At 44.3% G+C, this 22,772-nt stretch overlaps 1 long non-coding RNA gene across 1 annotated transcript; it reads right to left on the bottom strand.

The window, feature by feature from the left end:
* Positions 1 to 5,423: 5,423 nt before the first annotated feature.
* LOC135182708 (uncharacterized) lies at positions 5,424 to 22,661 on the bottom strand. Its single transcript, XR_010305278.1, has 4 exons — positions 22,595 to 22,661; positions 6,836 to 6,946; positions 6,045 to 6,152; positions 5,424 to 5,525 (listed from the first exon to the last, which is right to left on the bottom strand). It is a non-coding gene; the product is annotated as an uncharacterized LOC135182708 (long non-coding RNA).
* Between the last annotated feature and the right edge of the window lie 111 nt (positions 22,662 to 22,772).

Here is a 22,772-nt window from a genome sequence, read left to right as displayed (position 1 = left end):
CACATTTACAAGAAGATTCAGTGTTACCCACAAAGACAACACTGTGCCTTAGCTGGGGTAGGAACCTGATTATTGCAGTGCATGGCTCCCTCCTTACCTGTGACTGTGGTGCAGGTCAGCTCATCCTCTCGGGTATCTGCACTGTCTTAGTCAGAAAAGTGAGTACTGTGACCTGATCCAACCCATCAAGCACTGATGCCAAACAGAAGATACAAAGGCAAAAGGCTTCCGTATAAGGGGAAAAAAAGAGGCAGGAGAGTTTAGAAGAAAAAGAAGGATCAAAAGGAAGATTTTGTAGTGCAATTCACCTCTCATCAACATAGTCTATGCAGTGCCACCTTTGTGCCATTATCCCATAGCACAAGAACAAAGCAAGATCCAAAAAGACAATTAAAATCTTGACTAACCTTTGGAATCCATAATAATTTATCACTGAAGTAAAAAATACAGTGAAACCTCAGGAGCATCCACACAGAACAGCAGTAACCTTTGGCAGATGGACTGGCTACAGGAGAGCATTCAATCTACATACAGGAGGTGATCTGTGTCTGGACATTACTGGAGTTTTTTAAATATATGCTGTACCTTGAACAAAAAGGAAAATACTACTGAGAGGATGCTCGAGTGCCCATTGGAGTGTGCTCTGAGGCAGCTCTGTGAACCATGCAATGAAGGAATCACCACAGTTAGTCCAGTTTCGGGGAGTCCATTAGTAAACTGGAACAGGTGAGCTTATGGAACAGAAGAGTTGACAAGCTTGGGATCTCTTTGTAGAAAACATGAGCCCTTTTTTACTGTAAATAGTGTGATGCTTGTCTGAGCAGTGGCTTACTGCAAAGCCCTGTCTCATCAGCTCACCTCTGGGCATAACAGGTAGTTGTCACTTGTGTGGAAATGAAAGCAGACATTAATGAACTAATTAATTAATTCAGTGTTTAAAAATCCCTGCTTCTTATGCCCCCATGCCCGTGACTCCTAAGTAAACTTATGCAGAAAGCAGTCTGATTCCCCTGCGTCTCTAGCTTTGAGTATCTGCACAGTGCTCCCTCTTCACACAGTTATCTTTGATGTAAAGCCACTACGTGCTGGCAACTAACTTTACCTGAATCTATTACAGGCACCCTCTGTATAATATGCACCTTGCTTTAGCATGCAAAACGTTTGGTTCCCAAAAACACAATAGGATGGCTAGAGTAACCACTAACCAGACGCACTGGAATGCCTGAGAGTGTCCAAGATTAGTCATTTGGCAGCAATCCTGGGGAAATGTAGCTTTATGTATCCCACTCTGGACAGAAGGGCTTAGTGCCTGGGGCCTTCCGGCAGGTCTGACCTTGACTCCTTCCCTGCAGCATGCAGCACAGCCTGCTTCGGCCGTGGCTAGGACAGCCAGAGCTGGGGTGCGATTGCCACAAAGAGCTGGACCGTTCGCTTTGGCGCATTGGTCTCAGCATATTCTTCACCAAATTAACACAAAACAAAACAGAACAAACTCTTGGCCTTGATATTTGTTTTTCCTGGATAATTTCAGCTTCTGTGTTTGACAGCTGGAAGAAAAATGCATGTGTCACATACACATCGATCAGCAGTCTGGTGGGTGTTTGTATATTATACAAGAGATCAAAGGTTGGAGACATTTCATTCTAATATGAGGGCAACAAAACCAAGGTTACTGAAGAGCAGCGTGCATGTGTTCCTCAGCTATGCAAATCAAGGCAAATGCAAGATTGCATTGAGGTATCACACAGTATCACAGTATCATCAGGGTTGGAAGAGACCTCACAGATCATCAAGTCCAACCCTTTACCACAGAGCTCAAGGCTAGACCATGGCACCAAGTGCCACGTCCAACCTTGCCTTGAACAGCTCCAGGGACGGCGACTCCACCACCTCCCCGGGCAGCCCATTCCAGTGTCCAATGACCCTCTCAGTGAAGAACTTTCTCCTCACGCTGCAGAACTGACAAAGCTGAGAAGCAGTAACACGTCTTTGGTCATTGAAGCTCAATGCAGGACTTGCATGAACATACCTTAAAAGAAGGTCTGACACTGGCACCTTCATCTCACTGTGCTTTTAACAGGGGATCCAGTTGCCCACACATAAAGTAATGCAACCTGTTTCATATGCCACATCCACACCAGGCAAGAGAGCACAGCACACAGTCTGTGCCATGGCTCTGAGCAAGCCAGCACATCCAAGCTAGCAGCCAAGCACTGCATAGAGATGGTTCAAGAATAACTCACAAGCAGCACAGCTGAAGCAGTGGCCTGGTTCCTAGGCTCAGTTTGCCTCATTCTCGAAAGGAACAGTTTCTGGGATCTTGATCTGAGCTTAAACAGAATGAGTCCTGCTGATTCAGGAGCTGGTGTGCTCACCATGAGACCATGGACCTGGGCATCAGACTATTTTGTGGGGCTGCTGCTGCCTCAGAGTTTATGCTCAGAGCTGCAGGAAATAAACCAGTTAAAACATGCAGAAACTGGCAGCTGTCTTGGTGGTTTTATGTATGAAGCTGCAGAACTGATGCCAAGTACTCCTGCAACTCAGGACTGCACAGATGATACTGCTCCTTCAATAGATGACATTCATGTACCATTCCAACAGCAGAAGAAACCAGCACAACCGAATGGATGAATGGAAAAATGAATTGCTTCAAGTTGATTTAAAGGAGATATTTAGTCATGCATGGGAAGGAAAAAAAAAAGAGAATAGGTGACCAAAATAGAATGAAGCAATTGGAAACAGCTGATGTTTGATGAAAAGAAAGATATTTTCTGGGGTGAGAAATCTAAAAACCTTGAGTATTTTGAAAGGGCAAATTATACATGACTTTTTAATCCCTTAAATGGGGCCAGGTTATCCAGAATCCACTCCAGATATGTTTCCGAAACAGTTTATTCTAGAACTAAGCCAAAAGCTTCAGCCAACTGTGGAAAATCTCATTTAGAGTCAGACTAACATTTTGTGAGCTCATGTCAATGTTGGAAAACTGCTCCAGCTGAAAGCATGAGGGAATAGCTTTGCAAAGGAACCCCTGAGTTTTAGCCTGGTTTGTGATTTGTATTAAGAAAAGGTACAAAAGGAAACTAAAATCCTTGACAGAAGGGAACAAAAATAGAAAGGCTGAGTTGCAATTTCTGACAGAGCTGTTTCACAGTGAACAAGTTTTGTGCTGTTCTGGAACAAGCACAGGGGTTTCCTTTACATGACCTTTACATTATTGCGCTTAGAACACAGACACAGAGGATGGTTTCTCAGTTCTTCCCACAGCTCCTCACGACTACAAATGTGACAGAACCAATTGTTTTTATCCAGTCAGTGTCCAGATCACACCAACTACCATTACAAATTCCTTCCAAAATAGCAGCTTAGTGCACTCACCCCCAACTAATAATTCAGGCATCAAACCCCACAGGGCACACAGGTAATGCTGTTGTAGGAACCAACAAATTACTTTCCCAGTGCACCTTTTTTTTTAGGCTTTTTGTAAACTTTTGGGCTCAAACAAATCTGAGGCATCTTAGTCATTCAAGTTTCTGGGTCACCAGCTGCCCTTTATGTGCTATTAGTCTTTTTTTTTTTAACTTGGACAAACACAAAAAATAGTGGATAAGTGGCACATATTATTTTGTCCCCTTAGTAAATCACTGGCAGCTAGCAGCCATGGATGAGCATTTTGAGATGGGTGTAGGTAGGAAGTCAACCAGACAGTATATTACTAGTTTTCATAATAAGTACTGATGTTTTGCTTCCTTAAGTGTCCACATCTTTTGTGGACACAAACTCGCAAGTAAGAAGTGTGCTGTAATAAGCAAATATAACATCAGACACTTCTGGCTAGATGAAGCTATATGGAATGTAGCTATGTGAAATCCTTGACATTGGGGGAAAACCTTGCACAAGTCTGAAGACTCTGTACGTTGTCAGTCTGGCAAAGAGGACATAGATATCCCACATGGAAGCCTAAGAAAATAGAAAAATCACTAAGTCTGAAGTTGACCTCCAAAATATCATTTTGGGGTGGGGAGAACCAGAGCTGTTTGGAAACTCAAGACAAGTTTGAGAAAGGGGTGCAAACACAAAAAATTAAACCCAGAAATGCATAGCACATTCAAATATGTTTAGAGCAGAGGGCTTGGACTAGATGCTCTCCAGAGGTCCCTTTCAACCTCAACTATTCTGTGATTCTGTGAAATGTTTTGCTTTGGTGTTTTCTAAATGAAATGGTTTGGGTTTCGTTTTTTTTCTTTTCCAAAATGAAAGGGGACAAAAATAAACATCTTATAAAGCAACACCAAGCATTCTCTTTGGGATTAAATAAGAACATTTTGCAAAATGGAAGAATTTTCCTCTGAAGTCCTCTCTATTTTCTCCAAAGGAACCTCTGATTTCAGTTTCATTACATCTATGCTTATTTTTCTTATTTTATGGGGAGGGGTCATACAGCAAACCAAAAAAGTCACTCTGCTCCCAATCTCTGTTTTCTTATTCACAGAGAAAAAAAGTGCATAGAATCACTTAGATTGAAAAAACACCTTTAACATCATTGAGTCAAATCATTATCTAGTGCTACTAAGTCTGGTGCTAAACCATGTCACTCAACAGCATGTCTACACGGCTTTGAATCATCTCCAGGGATGGTGATTCAACCACCTCCCTGAGAAGCCTGTTCCAGTGTTTCATAACCCTTTCAGTAAGGGAGGTTCTTCTAATATCCAATCTAAATCTCCCCTGGTACAACTGTTCCTCTCATCCTATCACTTGTTACTGGGGGGGAGAGACCAAATCCCACCTCCTGTAACCTCCTTTCAGGGAGCTGTAGAGAGCAAGAAGGTCTCCCCTCAGATTCTTTTTCTCTGGACATGAACAGCCTCAGTTCCCTCAGCCACTCATCACAAGACTTGTTCTTCTGACCCTTCAACAGCTTTGTTGCCCTTCTCTGGATATGCCCCAGCACCTTAATGTCTGTCTTGCAGTGAGGGCCCCAGAACTGAACACAGTGCTGAAGGTGCAGCTGGATCAGCGCTGAGTACAGGGGTGCAATTACTCCTCTGGTTTGTCACACAGCTCCTGATACAGACCCAGATGCTTTTGGCCTTTTTGGCCACCTGAGCATACTGCTGTCTCATGTTCAGCCAGCTGTTGATCAACACACCTGTGTCTTTCTCTACAGGGCAGCCTCCTGTGCAAGGCCCAGCACAATAAACCCTTTCAGATGCATCCCAGTTTCTTCAAGGCAAGCATCTCTGCAACCAAACAAACACTAACACCAGCTTTGTGCATTTCCATAGTCATGGTACCCCAGAGACCTCCTCTTTCATCCACATGCTCCTCCCCTCCAAAGTCACCTAAGACGTCTCTAAGACAGGGGGAGAAGGGACAGTTCAGATACACCCATTTCCCAACAATTTTTGTTCCTAAGGGGGAAGAAGAGGGAGAAACAAACCAACCAAAGTGTTTCTCTTCTTTCATTCTCTCCCAGCCTTTCCTTTTTTTCCAGGTCTATTTACCCATCCACGTAGTTACTGGTAGAAGAGAAATTATTGGGTTAGAGAGCAGAGGGAAGTAGCACAGGGAGCACCATTGCACAATCAACAGCCACCAGGATCAAGCTAATGTCCCCAGGGCTGTACAGGCAAAGCAGAGCAATATTTTCCTATAAACACTAAAACCACTTGCAGCTAAGCCTTGTGTTGGGATAGCGTGAGAGTGCATAGCACTGGCAGATCACCTGCAACAGAGACCAATTCAGGTCCGTTTGGAGTAGACAACAGCTTCAGCTGACCCTGTGGTCCACAAAAGCTGCTGCAGGGGTTGTTGAGACTGACAGGATGTTGCAGGGGCCTCTTCACGAACAGAGGGAAGAGGAAAGCCGGGTCTGAGTACATGCAGGCTTTGTGGCTCCATGCCCAGGCACATTTGCTAGCACACAGCACCCTAATTTTGCCAGGGATCCCAGCGGGGTGACCCTGCAATGTACAATAGACTTGCTCCACTATAAAACAGCTCTTGTCAAGGTAGGCAGGGCCCAAGTGACCATTTACCTGTTTTAATACTAAGGGTCTTGGAGTCAGCAGCTAAACATCTGTCTCCTCTTAGTATTTCAGTCTCTGACAGATCTGGTCAAAATGTTTCCATCCAGCAGACCTTTTCTGAAGAAAAAATAAGGGGCTTATTACTCTCATTAAGAAAATTCCCATCCTGACAGTGAAAAAGTAATTTTTTTTGGGGAAAAAAATGGTTGTTTGGGTTTTCTTTATTGGCTTTGGTTGGTTGGTTGTTTTTTGTTTGTTTATTGCAGTGGGTTTTTTCTTCTCTTAACTCCACCATCCCACTTTCATCACCTTCTCCTCTCTACTGCCAGAAGCAAAAAAGAAAAGAGTGTATGGAGAAGCAAAGCTCACAAAGTCACTTGTACCTAAAATAAGCTGTTTCTGGCACTGCAGCACATTACTGTGACGCTAGAGAGAAGCTGTTTTGCTGCACATTGTCAGAGAGCCTTATTCTACAATCAAAAATACAATTCCTACATGTAGGAATTAGTCCATTCAACTCTGAGGCTATGGCCATTAGTTTCTTTCTGGCTCATTTAACCCATGAAGAAAAGCAAGCCAGTGTTTTGCTCTATGCCCTGAGAACAGGTATCTGGAGAACTGCTTTACCATGGCTAGATGTTCAGCTCAAATCCTTCATGTGCCCTGTTTATTTTAAGGAATAAAAGATTAAGCCTGTGATCAGTACCTGCCACAAACGATGGGAGTTGGTTTGAATCCCAGTTCTCAGGACAGGGCTTCTGCATGCATTAGGGAAAAATGTCAGCCCCCCCATCACACACCTGCTGCTGGTAAAACAGCACTGCCATGCATTTCTGCAATACCACTGTTTCTTCTCTTGTAGTAAAAAAGTCTCAGACCTCTTCTGCAAACATGGAGGAGCTTCACCACAGCTAGGGGGAAGGTCAGGATTGGTACAAACAGGGGAACAGGCAAAAAGTGAGAAAAATGCCAGCCTTAGGGAGAGGAGGCAATGGAGTTCAGCTCATATTAGTACTTGTTTTCTCATGCTGCCACACTTCAATACGAAGAAACCCAAATCTCCATTATAAGCTCACTCTTTTTTTTCCACCAGTTTCCTACGTATTAATTCCTCTTTATTGACATTGACCAGCTTGTTTATCAGGTATTCTTGCAGCAATATGTGATGCAGTCTAAATAAGACAGGTTAAGTCCTTGTGTACACAAGGAAGCTATTATAAGAAAAGGCAATGATGTAACTACTTTATGTGTGCAAGAAGTAATCAGAGATTGGGTGCCCTATATGCTTTGGAAGATTTTACTTTATATATATATATTTATTACTTTCTGCTGAGCTTCACAAGATATTGTCCTGCCAGCCATTACCAGTTTGGCTTGAAAGTCAAGATTCACAAGCAAAAGTAGTGAAAAAGTTTAAGGCTCTAAGCTTGCAGGGAACTCATTTTGAGGAATCATCTCCTTTATATTCAAAATACTGACCACCCTTTGTTTAGATGCTCAGCAGTTCTTGGCAAAAAAGACTGCTGAGTTACTGTGACCCTGCACCGTGTTTTGGAGGAAAAGGCCCTTCCTCCCCAAGTTACCAAAGGAGGAGGCTCCACTGCCACGGAGGAAGAGCACTGGTCCCAAACAAGGCTGCCTAGTCAGAGATAGGCATCTCACTGCATGGCTGACCCTGTTGCCCAACCTCACGACAGAATGACATTTGCCAAAGCAATCTGATTTAGTGAGACACTGATCAGTCCCAGCTCCTACAGACATCAGCAGGGACCTACAAGCACTGGGATACTGGAAAAAATCAGTGCAGTGTCAGCAGCCATTTACAAGTGTGGCTCAGGCTCTTAGGGATTCTAAGTCTTTGGAAAGCCCTTGGATGAGTTCACAAACACACACGATTAAACCAGGACAATAGCCTAAACTTAACAATGGCTTCCTGTGATTGTCTGAGGCAGCCTGCAGAGTCATCTCCTGATAAATCCTCTTGTGTCATTTACCATCATTAATCTATGCTGTCAGAATGAATTAGGAGCAGAGGAGCATGTTAATTACAACGCAGATGACACTCTTAGCTTTAATTATCGTGGCCTCAAAGTAAACAGTGCCAGTTAATTGACCTCAATCGCCATAAATGGTTGTTGGAGGAAAGCACTATTCAGCTGACAGCACTGAGGTCCACCTTGCAGGGTCTGCAGTCACAAGGCTGGCATTATATCCTTGCTTTCCCAAATTGCTCTCTATTTCTATCCACATTAGTCAGGTCTATGGGACACTTTTTCCACTGCCTATGATATGACTTAAATTAGGGGTGAGCAATTCTGTCAATATGTAGCAACCTAGCTTTATTTATAGATCACTTCAGATTAAACAGCAAAAGCTCCCACTGTCCTTTTATGCCTTTTCATTTTGCATTTAACAGCTACTTATTCATTTTACTTACCGACTAGAGCTATGTTTTTATAGCTTGTGGTTCCCATTTCAATATTATTTTATGCCATTTTCTGGAGGGCTAGGATTATGGAATAAACCTAAACACTTGGACCGTTTGCAAGTCACTGGGACAGCAGCTAGCAGTGCTGCAAAGGCCTCCAAATCTCATCAGCCCTTCTGTTATTGTAGGGCCTGAGATAAAAGCTCTCAAACCCCATCAGATTCCACCAGAGATTCCCCACGTGAAACCCAGCAGGCAGGCTGACTGCTCGCTCTGGCTGTTATCAGCATTAGCCTCGTGTGGAGGAGAACAGATAAAGTTGTTCTCCATATCTCCTGCAGACAGGACAAGAGGAGGAGGGCTCACTCCACATAGAGATAGCTGTAACAGTGTTGGAGCAGGCTGCCCAGTGAGGCTGGGGGCTCCCCAGCAGCCAAGGCTTTAAGAAGCCAGGGAATCCACTGTAGAGCCTAGGGTTCACATAGCATCTGGAGCGTTGGCTGTCACTCTGGGGTATTTCCTGCTGCTTGATGCACCTTGTAAAGAAGTACCCTCGACTTTCTCTAAAATTGCTGTGCAAAATGCAAAAGCCAGAGAAGACAGAAGTGGCCTGTGAAACATCCTGCTTTGCTCTCTCAAGGAGAGCAAACCCAGGAAATGAGCAGCTACGTAAATAAACCAATAACGTAAAATTAAGGTGGGGAATTTAATCACACGGGAGACGGAAAATTCAAGGCTGTGGTACCCATGGCAACTACTATTTGTCCACAGTGTATGGAACATTAACCTTAACTCCATATGTGGAAACAGAAAACACAATAATATGGGACATATCTCGTATGAATGCATATTTCATGCAGAGGGTACTCTGTGAGGGCTGTTGTGGAAGCAATAATTAAATTCCCTGACTGCAAAGCAGGTAGGTGCATGCCCAAGCAGCTCTTATGAGACATGAACTAATGTCACCAGGCAGAGCTCCCAGCTCATCCCTGCAGTTTGGGCTGGGAAGATTCAAGGTCTTGGTTTGGCCCTAGTATCACATCCTGCCTTATAAGATTCTGGCTGCTGCTCAGATTTTGTTTTGAAAACTGCCATCTGTTGATTTAAGGAATGCTGTTTCTTTCAGTCATTGGGTCAACAAGAATTCTGCTTTTCTTCTATGTTTTCCTTTTAAGCAACTGAAGCAACACTCATTGTTCAACAAGGCACAAGTCCAGCTCCTGCTGGGCAATCAGTTTATTACAATGTGAGAACCAGATTGTCGTTGAGTTAGACAACAAATAAGTTACCGAAACCTGATAGAGTTCTGCACCTGTCTTGACCTGAATTTTAACTGGCTGGGTGCTGAGGAATTGGATTACTTACAGAAAGAGCCAAAATCAAAGCCAGACAGATAGACAGTAACGTTACGGATGGAATTACCCTTAGTGCTTTAGTTTTTACATGATCTTGGACATTTGCTGACTGGTGTATCTCTTTGTGCTAAATTTTGACAGACAGGAGCCACAGAATCACAGGAGTTGGAAGTGACCTCTAGAGATCATCCAGGTCAATCCCCCTGACAAAGCAGCATCACCTAGGGCAGTCCACACAGGAACACATCCAGGCAGGTTTTGAAAGTCCCCAGAGAAGGAGACTCCACAACCTTTTTGGACAGCCTGTTCCAGTGTTCTGTCATCCCCACCATAAAGAAATACCTCTTTGTGTTGAGGTAGAACCTCCTGCGTTCTAGCTTGTACCTGTTATTCCTTGTCCTACCACTGGGCACCTTCATCTTGACACCCACCCCTCAGGTATTTATAGACATTGATAAGATGCCCTCTCAGCCTTCTCAAGTCTAAACAGCTCCAGCTCAGCCTTTCTTCATAGGAGCAATATTCATGTCCTGTGACTGTTCTCATACCTCTCCATTGGACTCCCTCTGGCAGATCCCTGTCATTCTTACATTGGAGAGCCCAAAACTGGACACAGTATTTCAGGTGTGGCCTCACTAGGGCAGAGTAGAGAGGGAAGAGAACCTCCCTAGACCTGCTGGAATTTGTAAGTACAGAAACCAGCAGCAGAAATATAACAACTGAGAAGACAAAATGCATTTTGGAGAGTGGCTATTTAAGGAAGAATGAGTTTAATAAAAACTGCTTCTGTCTTTTTTCACTGCCAAGGGACGTAGAAGCAATTAGTCTACTTGGTTATGACCTGTCTCCCAGCCTGAATTTCGAGATGCCACATGCTATCTCCTCACAGGATCAGAGACAGGTTGAGGAGAGGCAGAGACCTCTCTTGAGGGGAGACCTTATCACACTCTACAACTTTCTGAAGGGAGATTGGAGAGTGGAAGGGGACCAGCCTCTTCTCCTTAATGACAAGCAACAGGACTAGAGGAAATGGTTACAAGCTGCACCAGGAGTGGTTTGGGCTGGATGTTAGGAAATACTTTTTCACTGAAAGGATTATCAACATGGGAATGGGCTGCCCAGGGCAGTGGTGGAATCACCATCCTTGGGGGAGTTCAAGTGTCCCTGGCACTTAAAAACATAGTTGAGTGTTGAGTCAAGGGTTGGACTGGATAATCTTTGAGGGCTCTTCCAACCAGATATATTCTGTGATTCTGTGACACAGCCCACAAGGGCAGGAGGTGTTTCTCTACTGGGGCTTCATCATTCCCCACACAGCCCTGCCGCACACATTCCCCGGGTGAAGACACTTGGCTTTGGGCAGAAATGGGCCTGAGCAGAGATACCAGGCCCTTGTGCCTTAGAAAACACTTGTGTCAGAAGCAGCATGCCAGGTGTTTGCAGGTAGCCATCCTGCCTGCAATCCAGCAACCTCCACACCAAAATTTGCAGCAGGAGCAGACTTTAAGCCAGCCCATCACTTAATAAGATTTTTTAACCCATCCATAGTGTCAACCAGTGTAGCTCAGGTCTGGGCTTTATCACTATTTTCTGATAGGATGAACTCAAAATCCAGCCATGCACACAGAGGGGCTGATGCAGTCAATGGAACAACACCACACTTGTGTCATGGGGTGGGGGATGCCTTTTCAGGCTCCTCATCCCTGCTAAGCAGATTTGAGCAGGGCTGTGCAAACAGAGCTGGGGGCAGTTTGGTTAGACAGGGCTCCCTGCAGAAGCGAGGAGAGGAGCAGTATAACACACAATAAACCTCTCCTCCCAGAGCAGCAACGTCCTCCTGCAGTACTGTGCCAGAGGGCTTCCATCCCGTGGATGTGTTCTACCGAGTCAAGGCTACAGTTATCTAGCAGCAATTCAAAGCGAGGAGATCTCCCACTGTGGAGATTCATGTTGCTTTCACCTGCACTTCAAATTAAGAGTGCTTATATGAAGCCCTCCACCAGAAAACCATCCCCAAGCTGTTCCACACCACAGCCAACAAGCAAAGCCAAGGTACACCTGAGACACAGCCCAAGCTGTGTCTGGGCAGCCTGTGTCAAACCTGTAACATGGAGATGCAGTGAGCAGAAGGCAGTGGTGCCGATCCACAGCTGACACAGAGGCTTGCCTGCTCTGTGAGCCACCCATCCTTCAGACATGCTAGTTCACATTCTTCCCACCCTCCTCCTCCTCCTTGCTGAAGTCTCTGAAAATCAAAGTCAACACCAAAACAGGCTGATGGTCCCCCTCCAGCAAGTCATTTCACAGGCTCAAAACTCTCCACAGGACAGTAAAAGCCAGAAAGACATCATTTCACACGAAACATGGAAGTATGAGGTAGGCTTCTTGCACTGAAGGTGTCAGAGTCAGACCAGTGATACAGAGCCATGTCATAACACCAGCATCCTTCACAGAACACTCTGCTCCCGGGAATGGGAGGACTCCAAACATCAGTGCTGTCCTTTGCTGCATGAAACACAGGGAGTCTCCTCCAGCAAGGTTTGCCATCACTAGCACAAACCCCAGACCAGGCTCACAAGGGTTGAGCTGAAATTACCAACCTCATTTCCAGAGAACTGTTAGTAACCTTGGACTGCTCTCATTATAAGTGTCTTAACTATGAGCTATTTCTCATCAGGGAGAAATCATGATTCCATACTGCACAGCAGTGAACATCTGAACAAGCCAAATCTTGAAAAACAGTTCTGCATATGTTTTCATAGAAGTCACGGCAGGCCCAGGAATTAATCTGGCCAGACACTAACACAACATCTGTATGCTAAGATGAGTTAAAGCAGGTTTGAACACTGCTGAAAAATCTCATCCTCCAAATGATTTCCATTTCTGAATCTCTGATCCGCTCTTCATGGAACTGGGAAGAAGTGCAGTGAGGAGGTAAATGTGTTTATGAATGCATTACTGTTACCTTTCTACTCTAACAGCTTGCACTAATGACTTTACCACCCATATTTATTGCTAATCAAGATCAGCGCTGAGGGAGGAGGAGGGATCATTTCTGCCACAAAGCTTGTACTAGGTCAAGATGGTTTTCCCTCACCACGTGAAAACCATAGCCCAGGCAGACTAATTTGCAGCCCATTCGTGATTAAAAGTATCCCCTTCTTAGGAGTTTGCTCTTATTTCTTACAAGCACTGACACTTCTCTTGGCACCCCTTCTGTAGAGCAGCAAGCACAAGCCTGAGCTGCAACATAGCAGCAAAGTCAAAGCAGCAAGCTCCACTGAACTCATGTTAGAGGAGTTTCCTCAAAAGCAGCACAGGCTACTTCTCCAGCTAATCTTTCCAGCCTGCAGCTACAGAGCAAAGCTTAGCTGTGGACCTGTGTCAAAGGTACATTTGTTAACACATTTCCCCCGGAGTGCTCATTAACATTTACATCAAGTACTGTGAGAGTGAAAAAAGCTTCAACACAAACACACTGCAGGGAAACGCAAGGAGCAAATTCCCTCTCCCCCTAGATGCAGTGTACTGTTTGCCCTTCAGGAGCTGGTGAAAATCCAGTTTGTTTTGTAATCGTCTGTTCTTTAAAATCAGATATTTCTGCAGGTTAATAACTAACCAGCTTCGTTGTATTTAAAAGCCTACAAGTGCATTTAAAATTCTATGAAAGCAAGGCCCTGCTGGCGCTGGCGTGAGCCAGCCGGCACACACGTCTCGGTGCCCAGGCACAGCAGAGGCACCCACTGCAGAAAATGACAATATGCTGTGATTTTATAACAAACACAACTAGAAGAACACCAACACGCTTTCACTTGCCTCTCGAAACAGGATTGAACTCTCTTAAACGAAACGCTAAGGCAGGGAACACAAATGCAAGCATTCGTAGTTGGATCTTCCACTGCCGCGTTTTGCCATGCCGACAAAGAGGCTCTAACGAGGAACATTTGTACCCACGGTACGATGCAGCCAAAAGTTATTGGCAAATCCAGATTTGCAAGTGAAAAAATGGGAAGGCAGTAGCTGAAGGGCTGGTTAATGAGCTATTCTAAGTATTACTTAGAATCATAGGATCAACCAGGTTGGAAGAGACCTCCAAGATCATCTAGTCCAACCTAGCACCCAGCCCTATCCAATCAACCAGACCATGGCACTAAGTGCCTCATCCAGGCTTTTCTTGAAGACCCCCAGGGACGGTGCCTCCACCACCTCCCTGGGCAGCCCATTCCAACGCCAATCACTCTCTCTGTGAAGAACTTCTTCCTAATATCCAGCCTATACCTACCCTGGCACAACTTGAGACTGTGTCCCCTTGTTCTATTGCTGCTTGCCTGGGAGAAGAGGCCACCCCCCACCTGGTTACAATGCCCCTTCAGGTAGTTGTAGACAGTAATAAGATCACCCCTGAGCCTCCTCTTCTCCAGGCTAAACAGGCCCAGCTCCCTCAACCTCTCCTCATAGGATTTGTGCTCCAGGCCCCTCACCAGCTTTGTTGCTTAATGACAAAAACGTGCCATCACGTTTAACTGTACATTTTAAGAGTGTAAAATTCCTCTAGATTTTCACAGAGGGAGAACAAACAAACAAACAAACAACATTTCCTTTTTTGCCATTTTTTAAAGGGAAAACCAAGAAAATGCCAGGTTTACAAAAGGAAAATCATATTCTATGAACCATGAAGCAACAGTATGTAAAACTTCACCTATTTTATGAACTTTTAAGGCCATGAGAGAGTACACATTATTGTTCAATATATTCTTCCCCTGCTACACCCATGCGTCCTGTCCAGGCTCCCACCAATTCAAATCTCAGCATCCAAAAAAAAAGAGGCACACTTGAAACAAGGCACACTGACAGAGAGAGAAAAATCTGACTGAGCAAGGAGTACAGCTGCATGCTACTTCCAAAACTCAGTTTCTGACTCCACCTCCACAGAACTCGGGATCTGAGATAAATGATACATACTATGAAAACACAGACGTTTTGATCGCAAACTCCTCGACGGTTCTGTGGACATATTTTGTTATTGTTGCTCACTTGCCAAATATTTGGGGTGAATAATTTTCAGCCTCAGTGTTTACAAACCGCTCTCGTTTCATCCCAGGTTTTGGTGTTTCTCTTTTTGTTGTTGCGGTGGTGATTTTTTTGTTTGGGTTTTTGTAAGTGTTGCTTGCTGCTGCCTTTTAACTGGATGCCTAACTCTGTAAACAAGAAAATAAAAGCAGGGAACAGAAAACGCAGCAGCGATGCTTGCTTTTTTGTTTGTGGGGATTTTGCTTTGGTTTAGTTTTTGCTGTTGGAGATACTGACATGAATGGTCCTAAGCTCTAACACAAACGACTGTCTGGGCAGTACTGTGGGAGAGGTACAAAGCAATCAATACCACACAGATGTTCCAGCAGGACATTGTGTCGGTGATTGCTTTTCTCTTCCTTTGACCAGTTTTTGAACCCAAACGTATTTCCATTAGATACATACATTTCTGTATTCACTAAGAATGTTTTTATCAAGTAGCAAACAGCTATTTTGCAGACTGACAGTTTCCTAAGGTCTTTGTCTCAACTTCCACTAACTCCTACCAAGAGAAAAGGTAGCTCTGAGCTAAAATCTAACCAGGCACTTTCCTGATGTGATCTCCCAGAGACGTTTTCTCCAAAGCACCAATGTCTGGACTGAAAGCCTGGCCTCAGCACAGGTAATAGCAAAACTTCTACCAGCCCCCTCCAAAATTCATGAAGGCAAAAATTCCTAATATTTGTGAGGAAACCAAAATGGAGGTAGAATCCCTAGCTCCAAGAATGCCAATCGTTTAATTTCATGTAACAGACTGAGATTAATATAAACATGCTAACCTCTCCAGACTGGAAACCTTTCAAATTTCAAGCACAGGAAACAACAAGAGTTTTTTTTCAGACAGGATGTCAGAGTTACCCCTGTGGTTATATGTGAGCTGAGGACAATGTTGTTACATGAGATCAAATTACAAACACAAGCAAACAGACAACAATCTCTGAACATCACTGTCTGGGATTTGACAAGAAGCACATCTGACGCATTAGGACGGTTACATGCTCCTGAGCGAGCTGTGGGAGAACATGAGAAGCTTGCTGCTGAACATCAAGTTCCATGCAGCTAAATTGTCAATTTGTTTGCCCAGGGTTAATGCTTATCTTACCTTATGCTTGCTGTGGTTTTACTAAACATGCTTGACCTGCAAATCTTAAAGCAGTGGCTTTGCTAAAATTGTAACAAGTTTCTGGATTTTCCAAGCACCTAAGAAAACTATTTTGGTAGTTTCCACAGCACAGAAAGCTGTAGTTAGTCAGATATCTGACACTTCCAGGGAGGTGGATGACAGTCACTTCACCACACACGTTACCATTTAATTTCTATTTCTAATGTGTTAGCACAACCTTGCTCTGGGGAATTTCTGAAATTGTTTACAGAAGCTTATGCAGAGGTTGTGTTCAGTCTGATCCAAGGGCAATGGTTTACTGAAGTCTCTTGTAAACAGCAGAAAGAGATAATACTTTCTGTAATTGAGGGGGTGAAAAAAAAAAAGTCCTCACCTTGCACCAAGGACCATTAGAGACAGGGCTGGCTTCCAAAATATCTGCTGCTTCATTTTCTTCCATGTCTGATTAGTTTCAAAACTTTGGTTTCAAAGGCAAAACATTAAATCACCCTCTGGGCAAAAGCAAACCATGGAGGCTCTAGTATCCCAGTTTGCAAAACCCCTGCAGTAAGCCACACGTCCGTTTTACGGTCACTGGTCTAATCCCAGGTTGTAGATTCCGGTTCCTTGCCGGATTTCACTGAGCTTGGCTCTTGTCAAGCATTTACCTCCCTCAGACCTTCCTCGTGGATTCAGGTTTTCACATAAGAAATGGAAAACATTTACTGCTCCCCAGGAACTATAGGAGAACTGACACTGAACCTCTGATCATCTCAGAAGTCTGACAACAGAGCGTGATAGGTGGCCACACCTCTCTGCTGCCAGAGCTGGCCCAGACCATAAAACCAGAAGCAAGGTCACCCAGCAACCAACCATTCCACGTCACTACAGTAATAAAACCAACTTACATTCAGCTTATTGCTTGGGTAGATAAATATTTTTACTAGATGAAAGAAACCTAGAGAAGATGGCAGGGAGCTGACTGTTCTGAGCTGAGATACATTCATTTTGATCAGTGCAAAGCTCTCAGCAGACATGCATGGGCCAGATAGAAACCCATAAAGCCATATGGACCCATAAAGGTCTGCCTAAGGATGAGCAGACCTGTGTGTCCCAACAGGTCGGGTGGGCAACCCCTGCAGCAGGTCTCTCACAGAGAACATGAGCACCCAACCAGGTGCTGGCAAGACTTCCATCTGCCACATGGTCAGCTTTAAAAATTTCCACTCTTAAAAGTCTGTGTAAAATAGGGATGAATTTATAAAGCAGCTCTCGGTCCCCTGCCAGAGTCCATACAAATGAGGCTATGCCATGAGGCTGCCTAAGGGAGTTTCCTCATGCAAAAGATTTTTTTTCTCAAGCTTTCTCACATACCTAATGGAGCACACTCAATCTAGAAAGTGACATTTCTCCCCAAACACCCTCTGTGTGTTATATAGAGAGGGGCTCAAATAAATACAACTCAAAGCAGGTAACTAAAGATCGATCCTCTTTGTTCTGCTTACACTGTGTATCAGGCAGTGCCACTGCAGATAGCTGGTGCCCTAACATTTCCAAACCGACTCTGATCTCTCTCTTCTATTTAAAGACACACATGGCTTCATTTTCAGGGCAGCCATGTGGCCCACCTGGGAAAGGTCTCTCTTTGAGAATCCCCAAAGCAGGAATTCAGGGTCCTTGGGTCCCTGGCTACCCTGGAAAAGTACATTTCTCTCTCTAATATGAGACCTTCCTCGCTGAACAATTATTCATAAAGATCTGTATGGCAGGATACAACTTCCCTCTCTCTCTCTCTCTGTTGCAGGAGACAACTTCTCTCTCCTTTTTAATGGTGACAGCATAGAAAGGTTAATGTTAATGCTGTCAAAACATAGACTATTTAAATCAAATGTTCAGACCAGCAGCATCACGAAAAGAATAGTGGTGCAGACTTCTGATTTTTAGACCTCTTGCCACCACTGAAGCACAATTCATGTAAGTAATATGCTCAAGAACAAATGCTTGGTTATACACCCATCTTTTCATTCATCAAATTGGATTTCATGTGATATTTCTCTTTCAAAGAGTTTGAGGTGACACTTTACAAAGTTTTTAGTGGCTACAAGTATCTATCTAGGTTACGACAGGTATAGTCACAGACCCTCAAACACTGTGAGTAGTGTACATCTGTGAACCAGGTGTACACACTGCTGCTTACTTATTTATTTCAGAGAAATAAAGTCAAATATGACAAATAGGTAAGAAATCTCTTTATGGAGAGATGGCAAAGCAGAGAATAAGAGTGAAGATTTGAAAGCCAGAAACCTGGTCTGTCTTTGTCATTGATTTTGTCTTGAACACGAGGTGTTCAAGAAAAGACTGGATCAGGCACTTAGTGTCATGGTCTAGTTGACTGGACAGGGCTGGGGGATAGGTTGGGCTGGATGATCTTGGAGGCCTCTTCAAACCTGGTTGATTCTATAATTCTTTGATTTTTGAGAGGTAAAAAGCTCCCTGCCTCAGTTTACCCACCTGTGCTCTGAGACTAGCAATACTCAGCGCTACTATCTCATGTGAACTGCGTGCTGAAGGCATTAAATGTCTTCACCAAACTTGAATCTCTCTCTACTGACACAGAGGTAACCCTTTTAGTGACATACTAGCTGTGTTCAAGAGCAGGCAAAACCAGCCTCCTGGAGTTTGCTTCCATTAACTAGCAACGAGAAGTCTGTGCCTCATTATCCACGTAGGTGTCCATGCTACATTTTCTACTTTGATGACATTCTGTGGCAGTAATTTTCACAGGTTTTTTTCATCTTGAATTGGTCATTTCCTAATTTAAAACACAGCAATCAAAGGAAACAGTTTCCCCATACACAGCATAATGTAAGATAAACTTTCCTATGGTTGCTGTGGAGAAGCAAATTCACAAGGTTTTCAGCTTCAACCTTTAGTGAAAGCTAGACATCTGTTCTGAGTTGAGTTAGATCACAGGAAGGACAGCCCACAGCATGGTTTACTCCAGACTAATTTAGGAAATCAAGACCCTCCCCATGGATTAGTCACCAACTCCTAGGGCAGTGACAGGCCAGACGTTTGTCTCTGCAGCTCAGCACTTTTCCCTGTAAAACAAGAGTGACAGCTCCTCCTCGTGTCAGAAGGAGCCTTGCAACTGGAAGATCTATCCCCAGCCCTAAGCCAGAAAGTAAACCTTTCAGCCCATTTGCACATCTGCAGTCCTGATGTCAATGTCTATCAGGAAAGGAGAGGAGATGAGGAAAAAGAAAGGGGAAGGTGCAGATGGGTCTAAAGATGACTTTGAAGTACAGCCTAGGAGTGGAGATCAGGAAGTGAGAGCTGTCTTTGCAGCTAGGTATCCCTCTCCTTTTTTATTTCAGGAGATCCTGCATTTCTTTTCTCAGAAGCAGGCAGAAGCAACACCTCTGCATGGTCACCTCTGCATGGTCACCTCTGCATGGTCACAGCAGAGGCTGCTAAATGAGAGCGGTCATAGACACAAACCAGCCCTCTGCATTTCTAATGCAGAAGCAAGTAGAAGGTATCATGAACATGTGTGAAACTACTGTTATTTCTTCTGGACCAGCAGGGAAAGCTAAAATCCTGTCCCCATTTTGCTTGCAGGCTCTGCTTGAGTTCCCTGCAATAAAGAACTTCCAAAAAACTCTATGGATAGATGTCAAGTTCACAAAAATAGGTAGTCCAGCAGATGGAAGAGGTCCTACACATACTGCAGAGAAAAAGGCTCTCAACCAAGCTTATGACATTGAGAAGACCCACAAAAGATGGCACACCATAGGGAAGCTGCCAGTGCTACAGAGATGGCACATTTACCTTCAGCCTAAGGGTAGATTTATTCCAAGCTGTCCCAAATCTGTCAATGCTAGGCCGTTAGGGACACCTCAACACTGTCCATAACTCACCAAACAGGATGTTCAGCCAAAACCATGGTGGGTGCAAGTATAAAATCAGACCTCAGACCCTACAGTCCTTTGACTTAGGCCCCGATAAGGCTGCCCCCGGTGGAAGCTGCCCTGGCCTGCCAGTAGCAAGCTGCTGCTGCAAACAGGCAAGAATAGGTTAAGTGGCACCCCGTGGTAACTTTGACACTACTAGTCAAGACTAAACAAAGGTTTAATGTTTTCATCCTTCCCAAGATAAGCTGCAAAGCTGCTGTGAGAAAACATGCAAACTAAACCTGTTTGTTCCAGTTAGGAAAGATTTGTCAGCTGAACTCCGGGGTGAAATGATGACAGAAATGACTGCAGCTTGAAGAACTCTGCAAAGGGTTTCGTTTTTGTGATTTGCCTGGCATACCTTGAGTGTCTGACCATTATAAAACTGTTCTTGTTTAGGAAAGAGATCTCGGTTTGCTTCACACAGTGCTTATCTTGTAGCAAAAGCGGAGGCAGGACCTGAGTGCCTGCTGTTTGCAGGCAGCAGCTGTGCGGTACAGCCCGGACTCTTAGCTCCACAGTGAAGAAAATGAGCTACGATTGTGAAAGAATTGCCCAACGATTGATAAGGACAAACGCTGCAATCCTCTTCTCTGCCTCTCTTGGCCGGTGTCCTGTTTGCCACACATTGCTGAGCACATAGAAAAGATAATGGCAATCTGGTTCAAGTAGGAGTCAGATACATAGAAGACAGATTATTTATCACCATGTCTCATCTGATTTCCTTTTCCACCATGGCCAGGTTAACTCAGTCCTTGCATTTCTCCACCCCCTCCTTTTGTGACTATATTTCTGACAGCACCTGAGCTCTCCCAAGGAATGGGGCTTTGTAAATAGGGTTGGGGAGGAGCAGCTGGAGAGACCTATTTCTTCAAAACAAATTGAAGTCACACTGAACAAGGTGCTGCAGGAGAGTCATTTAGCAGGCCTTTGCTTTATATAATGAGCTTTCTTCTTACCCTTTTTTTTTCAAAGCAAGACAGCCACCCCCATTTCACACTCCTTTTCAGGAACTCCTTCTGGCACCTTGCAACATCAGATACCAGCTCCTGATGTCAGCCGACCCAAGAAAAGCCCAGCCCACCACAATAACAGAGACATTTGGTTCACACTTTCTTGCTCAGAAAGGAAGGGCAGATATATCAAATGCATCAGCGTTCAAAATTCATAACTCTTGAGAACAGCAGTTCCACACACTCAGGGGGAAAAAAATGCTGTTTTCACTATCATACTGACCACTTCTTCCCTATGAGAGGGAAGCCTGTGCTAAAGCAAATACTATCAAGTGTTAGACAAATACTAACATCACAAAGTGTTAAGTAATGATACTTCTTACAACTATGATCTTCCTTTCTGAAAAAGTGATTTTACTACCTGCATGTCACACACTCAGTGACAACTGTACTGTTCAATTACTCTGATTGCACCGTCAATTGAGGGGAAAAAACCAACCACCACCACCACAAAAAATCCCAAGCACGTTCTGGTAACATTTTTACACAAGCTGTGTAACAAAGCCTGGGTCACTGAACTGTGGCTCTCTTGGAGACAGTGTTACAGCCGGCTAGGGCTGAACTCTACCCACTGTCCCTAGAAACATCAAGTAGATCGCTTAGCAGTTATTTCAGTGCCTTGCTGACTCAGAAGCAATATAGAGAAAAGAGAAAAGAGGACAGATTGTGTTTGAATTTAAATTTGTGTTCAAATGTGCATCACTGATGTACCAGCAAGATGAGGTTGCAGTTTGCAGAATAAATGATGTGCAGTTCACAAGCTACTGCTGCTCTGTAGAAAGTTAAATGGTGTTTTATCCTAATGACTTGGAATTTCTTAAGGGTAATGCAACTAACTTCTAGTTCATCTTAACTCTTAGTTCTTCCAAATACATTTTGCATCTCTAAGAGCAAGCAGCATATTTTTGTTAACAGAAGGAAATACTCTGAAAAGTAATCTGAGTGAACAGGAACTGCTGGGATAAACCACATCACTCACAGAAATCTCACCTGCACCGCAGCTCAGTGAAACACCAACATTTGCTCTTAGTTTCCTGTAGAGGGAGAAATAACTGAACCCCAAGGGCAGAGCTGAAGTGAATGACCCTATGGCTTTTGGACCATAGTTTTAGAATTGTCTGCAGCAATACAGTTTTTGTGGTGCTCAGCCCGTGTGAAGGTTTCAAAAGGCAGAGATCAATCCTCGTTTGGCTCAAATGCAGTTTCTGACACCCTAAGCAAGCCCAAACAATACAGCCAGAGCTTAAGCAAATGTCTGACCATGCCCTTGCACCCCATAGCAACTGCTTTCACATCTACAGCGACACACTTGCTGATGCTGAGAAACAGTACTTCATATGTGATCAGACCAACAAAACCTACAGCTGAAAAACATTCTGAGGTGTTTTCACTGACTTGGATCAAAACGTCAACAAGAACAAGATGAATAAACAAAACTCGTCCCAAAACATCCCTGAGGATAATAAAGGGGAGGAAAGCTACTGGCATCACAGCAGCGCCCTCTAGCGCTGCCGCCGGAGGGATGTGCCAGCACTTCCAAGACCAGGTGCGACAGCGTCCTCGGCATCCTAGAGGGAACTGTTCTTGAAGCCTCTACGCTGCCCAAAATCTAGCACACAGGGCCTTAACTGCTCTTACCATAGCATGGGCTGAAGTGGAAATCACCGTGGATCAGCAAGTGGGCACTAGTCTCCACTGGAAGAGCAAGGAAGCCGGTGAAAGGTTTGAAGGGCACGTCTTATGAGGAACAGCTGAGGCTTATGAGGAACAGCTGAGGCTTAGGAGGAACAGCTGAGGCTTAGGAGGAACAGCTGAG

The sequence above is a fragment of the Pogoniulus pusillus genome, chromosome 17 (assembly GCF_015220805.1).
Source record: "Pogoniulus pusillus isolate bPogPus1 chromosome 17, bPogPus1.pri, whole genome shotgun sequence".
Classification (NCBI taxonomy): domain Eukaryota; kingdom Metazoa; phylum Chordata; class Aves; order Piciformes; family Lybiidae; genus Pogoniulus; species Pogoniulus pusillus.
The sequence above is the reverse complement of the archived record's forward strand: the minus strand, read 5'-3'. Positions and strand labels throughout refer to the sequence as shown.